Source organism: Papaver somniferum, chromosome 5, assembly GCF_003573695.1.
Source record: "Papaver somniferum cultivar HN1 chromosome 5, ASM357369v1, whole genome shotgun sequence".
Lineage (NCBI taxonomy): Eukaryota > Viridiplantae > Streptophyta > Magnoliopsida > Ranunculales > Papaveraceae > Papaver > Papaver somniferum.
Window position 1 is genome coordinate 41,239,452 of NC_039362.1, and position 8,281 is coordinate 41,247,732.

At 35.9% G+C, this 8,281-nt stretch overlaps 1 long non-coding RNA gene across 2 annotated transcripts; it reads left to right on the forward strand.

The window, feature by feature from the left end:
• The first annotated feature begins 910 nt into the window (after window positions 1-910).
• LOC113277382 lies at window positions 911-3,059 on the forward strand. 2 transcript variants are annotated; one of them, XR_003324884.1, is made up of 3 exons: window positions 911-1,057; window positions 2,076-2,300; window positions 2,536-3,059. It is a non-coding gene; the product is annotated as an uncharacterized LOC113277382 (long non-coding RNA). The 2 variants fall into 2 exon arrangements; XR_003324885.1 differs by lacking the exon at window positions 2,076-2,300.
• Window positions 3,060-8,281: the final 5,222 nt, after the last annotated feature.

Here is an 8,281-nt window from a genome sequence, read left to right on the forward strand (position 1 = left end):
AATTGTATTAATTTTTTACATGAAGTAGAAATTGGGTTTAGGGTTATTCGAATTGGGGGTTTTACCGATTTATGTTTTTTTGATGTTTTTGGTTCCGATCTTGGTTTGATAGTGATGATTTGGTGGTATCTTGATGGTTAGTCTTCGAATTGTTCATCTGACCATCGTATGTGCATTGAGCATTGAATGACTATGGAAAAGTACTGGTTTCCATTAATTAGTTTTTGAGTAATGGGGTTGGGAGATGATGAAACCTTAAAAAGGAGAAGTAGTAATGATGGATTCAAGTAAGAGTGTAACGGTGGTTCTAATGGGAAAGAGTTGCGGAAAATGTATGGATTAATGTTTGATTCTCCTTCTTTATTGATTGAATTTTGTTGAATTAGCAGAAAACAGAAATGGTAAAATGAACCAGGGGATTGGAGGGTTTATTTTGCAGGATTTGATTTGGTTCCTATCAATTATTGGCCGGTTTGTTGTTTAAAGTTTGATTCTTCTCAAGTTTGAGCACTCCTTAGATCTGATGGGTAGGTTTAATTAGCTTTAGATGGATTTTAGTCACTTAATTTGGCTGAATCAGTAACAAACAAAGACAATAATGGTATTTCCAACTTAGGGTTCTTCATTTTGTGGAAGAACAGGAGTTGTGGAAAAACATGTGATCGGGTGCAACTCGGTATGATTCTGTAAAAATCAGTATCTTAGAATTGTTTAGATAGACCTAACCACTCAATAAGAGACTTTAATGTCTTTTAGTAACCTGGTTAACTGACACGTGTATACTTAACTGCTGTTACCCATTTTTTGAAAAAACAGGATGGAAAAATGTCAATATCGGCCACTTTATATAAACATTCACAATAACAGCCGTTTCGGAAATATATTACAAAAACGTGACCACTTTATTAAAAAGCCCTTTTCTTTTCCCTGTTCTTCCACTTTTTCTTTCTTTTCATCATATTTCTTCTACTGATTTCCAAGACCAACTTGAAGAAGATAGTCTTTTGGTTCAAGCAGTTCACTGTCTAATTTGGAGAAGTAATTGGCTTCCATCAAGGTAGGGGGTTTTCTTTCGATTCTTTTTCACTTGATGTTTTTCTCCATTTCTCTGTTGTTACTGCATTTTGACTTCAACATTAACTTAATGTTTATTGAAGAGATTGTGTTAACCATGGATTGACATATTTGTTTACAAACTTAATTTCTTCAAAGTATCCCTGCTTTTGATAGTTTTGCATGATAAGAAATTTGGTTAGAAATTATAAAATGTCTTAGTTTTGACTCTTGCGTACTGAATTGGGTTTGGTTACAATTGTATAAATGATTTTTTTTTGCAGTCATTCCGTTTTTGGTTTTTGTTTTCAATCCAGTGTGTATTTTGGTTCTCTACAATTGTTTATTATCTGTTTGCGAAAATTACTTAATGAGTTTTGTTTTTGGTACATGCAATGAGACCCAATCTTTGCACTAGCCTACTGGTTAAATCTTATGGATGTTTTGATTAAGAAAACAAAATAGAATTTTGGTTTTAACTTGGTCACAGCCAGGTGTTTTACTTATTAATTTGATTTCCCATCTTAACTTTTAGCCCATATTTCTTTTAAATCCAATGACTCTTTGGTCTGTTCGTATACTCCTTGTTAAAATGAAATCAAACCTTTGTATTTGATTTTGATAAGATTAATAAGCTTTGTTTTTATAAATGAAAAGTCGTCTCATTTTCATACGTGGTTTCTTTATATCTCCACCAGCTTGTGGCCTCAATTTAAATTTACTTTGGACAGTATTAAGAGTTTCATTTTCCAATTTTGGCTTATGAGTGAAATTCAAAAAGTACCCATGTTGTGCAGATCAACTTGTACTAATTTGGTTTTCTCGTTTTGTTTTGTGTCGCTGATTTCATTTTGGCAGTTGGGACTAAATTGCTTTGGCTGAATTTCTCATTTTATGTAGACTTGAAATAAAGCCTTTTCCAATGGTTGTCTGTAGCTTTACTTACTTCTTCTAGCTAGTAACTTTACTACCTCCTTTAATAATGAATATATTTAATCTTTGTGTATTGACTGTACTTCCAGTTTGGCATTTTTGCATAGGAGCAAGCCTTTGGTGTAAGTTGTGGCATCGTTGCCTTTCATTTTTGTGAATTTGCCGTGGTTGAGAAATACTTGTTTTATCTAAGAGTTCACTTGAGATTGCTGCCAGTAAGAAATATAAAGCGCTCTACTTTAGGAACGCCGGGCCTAAGTGGCACCCCACCATCTCGGTGGCAATCCGGAAGATCGTTGCGGCAACGATGGCTGGTAACCAGAACTACCCTGACGGTGGCTATGGCCATGTGAAGTAGAGTGAATGTTTTTTTTTTACGGCTCTGAATATTTTTATGATCTATGTTTGCTTAAGATTTACATTTTTGCATTTTTGTTTGGCTGATGCTCTTGTCTATTCATACATATTTAGCGCTGGCATTATATTTTCGTTGTTATACCCTCTATTGGGCATTCACTCACCCAGTTTGTTTGTTTTTTTCCCCTTCAGAGTACGAAGAGAAATTGCAGCTGTAAGCCGGGCAGAGCTTACGGAAAGATGTTAGCGCTTGAAAGTTAGTATTTCGTAAGCTTATGATATCGTATATCACAGGGGTATCTGGGTAGTTAGTTTTTGTTTTAGTCCCATATCATTTTGCTTTATTTTGTTGTTGGGAACTTGTACAGAATCTCGGTGGTTTGTAAATGAAACTTGGTGGTGTAATGAACGGGAGGTCTGACCTTTAGGTGTCTAAAGAACCAATTACATCACTCATTTTGCCGTCAAATCTGAAAATGTGCATGTTCTGTTTACATATTGCTACCTCTTCAGTTTTTCTATCTTAAGAAATTGCTATTTAAATTAATGTAAGACTAGTTAGTGAGGTTAAATGCTAGTATCTTGTTGTTTGAAACTATAGATCTTGTGCCACTTAGTTGTTCTGAATGCTAAACCTTGCTTTGGTAATTTGTGAGCTTCATTTGTAAAACCATCTGTTTATTTTATTGCATGGTGCATTTACCATATTTTCTGTCTCTCATTTGTTACTATCCCTTTGGAGTTTCTTAGCTATGTAATAAAGAGCTGTGGCGTTCCTTTGGACACCTACTGCATTTTCTTTCTTTGGCTTTACTTACTATAGTTCTTTTTATAGTGCTTTCGGGTTTGTTAAATCTTAAGCTTAGAACTAAGTACTTGAATTGTTAAGGTATTTATATGGAGAATTAAAATGAATGTGTTCTTTCAAATTTCAAAGCATGTCAAGGGATTCATATTACATCCTTTTGGATTTTTACTATGCAATACTAAGTTTTTTTTTTGCTAGCCACAAGACTAGCAGGGACGGCAACTGTGTGCTCCACTTTGCTTTGTTTTTCTTGAGCTGTCATTTTCAACTTAACTGCATAGTTTCCTCATTGGATTAGTATATTTGAAATAATATAAATGTCAAACCTAAAGACCCACCCTTCTAAGTATTTGAATCCGTCCTTTGTGATTGTGTTGTGTCCTCTCCTTTCTCATAAAATTTCTATTTGTAAATGCACTAACATACTTGTTACTTAATTCTACCATTAATTTTTGATCCATTCACATTTTCGTAGACGGGGATATTCTATTAGCCTTGTACCCGTTGTTGCATGATTTCTAAATTTGGTGTATGTATGTATTGTGTTCTTTTTTTTTATTCCATTTCCGAGTGACGTACCGGGGACTTAGCCTTGCTAGTGGTCTGAAAACCAACCCATTAGGAGGAAACTCTCCCGTCCGTTACAGTTTCTCACAACCGGTGTTGTTAGGGTAGATCATGTAAGTTCTGAAGGAAATATAGTTGATACTTTGACGAAAGGATTAGCTAGAGAAGAGGTATGAAATATATCTAATAGTATGAGATTTCTGCCCGTTAGAAGTTGAGTCATTTGTAATGGGTACCCAACCTAGAAATAGGTTCAAAGGGACTAGACGAAGTTACAAATGATATGATAGGGTCACGCACTCCCATAGCATGATATCCTGAAGTGGGAGACATGTTGAGTATTTAAACTTTTAATGATGTCTGTAGCTCTTAAGTTAGAGCGGGATACATAGGAGTATTCTTGATAGACTCACCTATACGAATGTGAAGGTGTGGCCGTCTTCTATGAGAACTTGGACATTTCTCTAAATCGTTCGTTAAGAAAGGGATAAGCACATGGCCTTAATGTGCAAACTTAAGGACATTACTCTAGATATAGTTGTGTGTTAATTAACACTATGTAGAGGTTCAAATCGAAAGGCACCTTTGTTTATGCACAACTATATAACACTTGCTGAATGTTTTGAAATATAAATGGGGGATTGTTGGGATATATATTTAAAAACATAGTTTTGTAATATTGTACCAAACTTAGAGAGATAGTGTGGTGGTATTATTTTGGACTCCCACACTATAGACTTGGGTTCAAGTCTCACCCCATGCATTTGACTAGATATACGTATATATCTATATATGTATTTAAAAATCCGGGAGAGCGGGGCTTTGGACTCCCACACTATAGACTTGGTATTATTTTGTTGTTTTAACTATTGATTTCCAAAACGGTTTTTGAACTTAATATTCCCTAATTAATTCCATTAATTTTGGTAATTATATTTTGTTTCCGTTTTATGGTTGTTATGGAAGATTTCCAGCGAACACTTATTGCAAATTTATTTTAATTGAAACCATATTGATTTTCTTTGGGTTATAAAAGAAAAGTTTCCGGAGAAGATGAAAACATAACATTTTCATCTATTTGTGTTCTAAGCAAGTGTTAGAAAGAGTAAGAATTGGTTCGATTTCTCAAGGTGCAGAGAAATTGAACAAGAGAGTTATCAGATGTTTTATCCCATTGGGTTTTCGACAAGAATTGTCTGCTAGCACAATCAAGAGGCAGAGTCGTGAAACACCTTAAAGATAGCGACTTAGTCCGCGACTCAGCTGTTTGAGATTCATTATTGTATAATCTATTTTTTTGTGTGCATTGTTTCCAACAATTTCCAACACACTTTTCGCAGGATGTACCGCAAATGAATTCTGATTGTCCTCTAGTGTGTTACATAATAATGGATACAACAAAATAATTCTCTTAATTAAAAACACTTAATTCTTATTCAGTTATTTGGACAGTTTTGATGTTACGATTTTAGATACTCATGTATAAAATAAAAGCCAATCCCTCGAGTTGGAGGATATAAATAACAATAAATAATATTGGAGGTATGTTAGGACAATTCATGTGGGATGGAAAATCTTTTTTTTTTCTTTTTCTTGACACTTTCGGCGGGCTAAAAGCCCAAAAGCAAAAGAAAAACTAAACAGAAACAAAACAAAACCAAAAAAGAAACAAAAACAACTAGTTTCTACTCTTCTTCCTCCTATGATAAACTTGTTGCAACTTGTCAGCTGCAAGGATTTCTCTGAAATCCGTGGTGAACTCATCCCGACGAATTTCAACTCAAAGACTCCCCAGATAAAGCCCAGCTAGATGATCAGCTGCCCTATTGGTTTTTTGTAATAGAAAGAAACTCTCCACTTAACAAATCTTTCCTTTAGTTGTTTAATTCTCCTCCAAATTTGCATAACATTACAAGGTGGCTCTGACTTCTGATTGGTAAGCAAATTAGAAACAATCATAGAATCAATAGCAAGGTAGACTTTAAACTGATTTTTCTTAATAGCAAGTTGTAAACCCAGTTCAACACACTGTAACTCATGAGCAAGAACATAGATAATTGGACTTTCACCACTGGCAGCACCAATAACTTCAGCAGTATGATCTCTAATTATAGCTCCAAAACCTCCTGCAGAATCAGATTTAGCTCCATATGTATTAATCATAACTTCATCTGCATCAGGGTACAACCAAGTACAGGAAATAAACTCAGGAAGAACAAAGATACAATCCACATTCCATCTCATCATGGATCTTCTGGCATTAGGGTTGTTAAGCTCCTCTTGAATAGAAGCCATCATCTTGAATCTTACATCTTGGATAATTAGAGTACTGACTTGATCTTGGGAGACATATATAGCCCGAAACACTCTATTATTCCTTTCTTTGCAAATATGATAGACATAACTATTCAATGCTAGTTTTTTGATCTTAGTAACACAACTATTACCAGTAAACTGAAGAGATCACCATTGTTAGAGCATAGCTCGGTCGACCTCGCATGCGTTGCTATATCAAGCATGTTTGTCAATGTTAGTGATCAAAACTATGAGTCTTGATTTCTAGTCTACATAGCTAAGTCTCGGACTAGGATAGAAAAGTGTAGTTGAGCTTAAGGACTTCATGGCGATTCCTCGTACAACGACGAAGATCTACTCAAGGAACCGTGGAACTTCATCAACAAAAAGGTATGTGGATACTTGAACTTATCTATCACTCAAAAGTCTATCTCTTGTATCTCCTATTTCTTATGAGACAAAAGTCGTATGCTATATAGACTGGGCCATACACATTTGATATTTCGAGCCGAGTATATCTCGCCTATCTATATCTCGAAATCATGTGTTGGTAAAGCGTTTCGCTTTGAGAAGAAGTATTATCAGCAGACATGATATGAGAGGTATGATGATCGAAATTTCTTCTTTGATGAAACTAACTTAGGAATGGAGGAAATATTGGCGCAAGTGATAAACCTTAAATCTACAAAGATATATACAAGATACATCAGGCACTTATCTCCGATTCAGTTACGAGTTTTACTGAAACCCTAAGTCTTGAACAAGGTCAAACTGGAGATGCGGAAGTAAAATAGTGCACTGGGGACTGACCAAGGTTAATTGTGATCGGCAAGTCACACGGCCCCATGTACTATACAGCTTATGTTTGGATATTTTCATAAGATGAAGAACCACAAGGGTTAAGGGAGATTACAATGAGTTCGGCATGAAGAGTGGCTCGGTTTGCTTAATTCAATCAAGAAGAACTTGCATTAATAAAATCTCTCGTTCAAAAGGAAGACCTAAATACTTCAATAAAGTTGTTGGAATGAAGACATCTACTACGAATATTGAGAGTATTCAAATACTAAAAAGAAAAGAAAAAAATATCGAAAGTAAAGCTACTCGTCAGATCCATCTGAGTTGCCAGATTCGTCATCACTGTCTTTCTCAAAGTTTTCATCACTATCCTTCTCAGAATCCTCTTCTTCGGAATCACTGTCATGACTATTGGTGACGTCTGGATGAGCATGAAAATCATCATCTGAATCTGAATCTTCTTCCGCTTTAGCTGCAATGTTCATGGGACTTTCGAACTCTTTGGCACATTGATCAGGAAAACCCCAGGCGGTTTATTATTCAGTAGTATCAACATCAGAATCAGAGGGTACCCCGTCCAAGAGTTGGCTTTTTTCCTCAACTCTCTGTATTTTGCGCCGGATTCGATCCTTTGTGCGCTGACGAGCATCTTTTTTATCGTCTTCGGCTTTTCTTTTCATGAGTTCGGCGAAAGTAACTCTCCGCTCATTCGAGGGTACGCTGGGCTTTGCTCCCTCATCGCGAATTACCTTGGCTCTCGGCTTTGCTATGGGAGCTTTGGGATCTTTATCAGAACCGGAGGAATAACTATGACTGCTGGAAGCCGGCATTTTCTGAAACCAGGAGCATGGAGTTATCGACATGCAGATAAATTCATCCACAAAATGGTAATTCTTGAATCTTACCTCTTTCAATTTCACTAACAATAGTGGTTTCAATACAAGAGTTAACACACGAAATCAATTCGTTCCTTCAAACCTGCAATAACGAACAACACTTCATTAGTTCATGGAGAATGATTTTCTCATAAACTCATAGACATAATTTTCATAATGTGAACATTCACACAACTGACCTCATGAAATTTACAACAAGACACTATTTCATGAAAGCTCATACACTAAGTTTTATCACTGGACCTAAGTCCACATATAAAAAAAAATCCCTCATAAATCAGGGTTTTTATTAGTTTTCAAAACTAACGATCGAACGAACATATGTTTGATAAAACAAGGGTTTTCCTACAAAATTCACGCTAATTTATACAAATGTATAGAATTTCAACATGATCAAAACATGAACAACTCATGAAATCAGCAAACAAAAGCAAAACAAATAAAAAAAATAGCCGCGTACCTGGTTGGCGCCGGCCGGAAGTTGGCCGGACGGCGCTAGCTCCGGTCGGCAGTTGGTGGTGCGCCGGCGAAACCTCCTGTTCTATGATGGACGTGAGGAGAGGGAGGAAGAGAT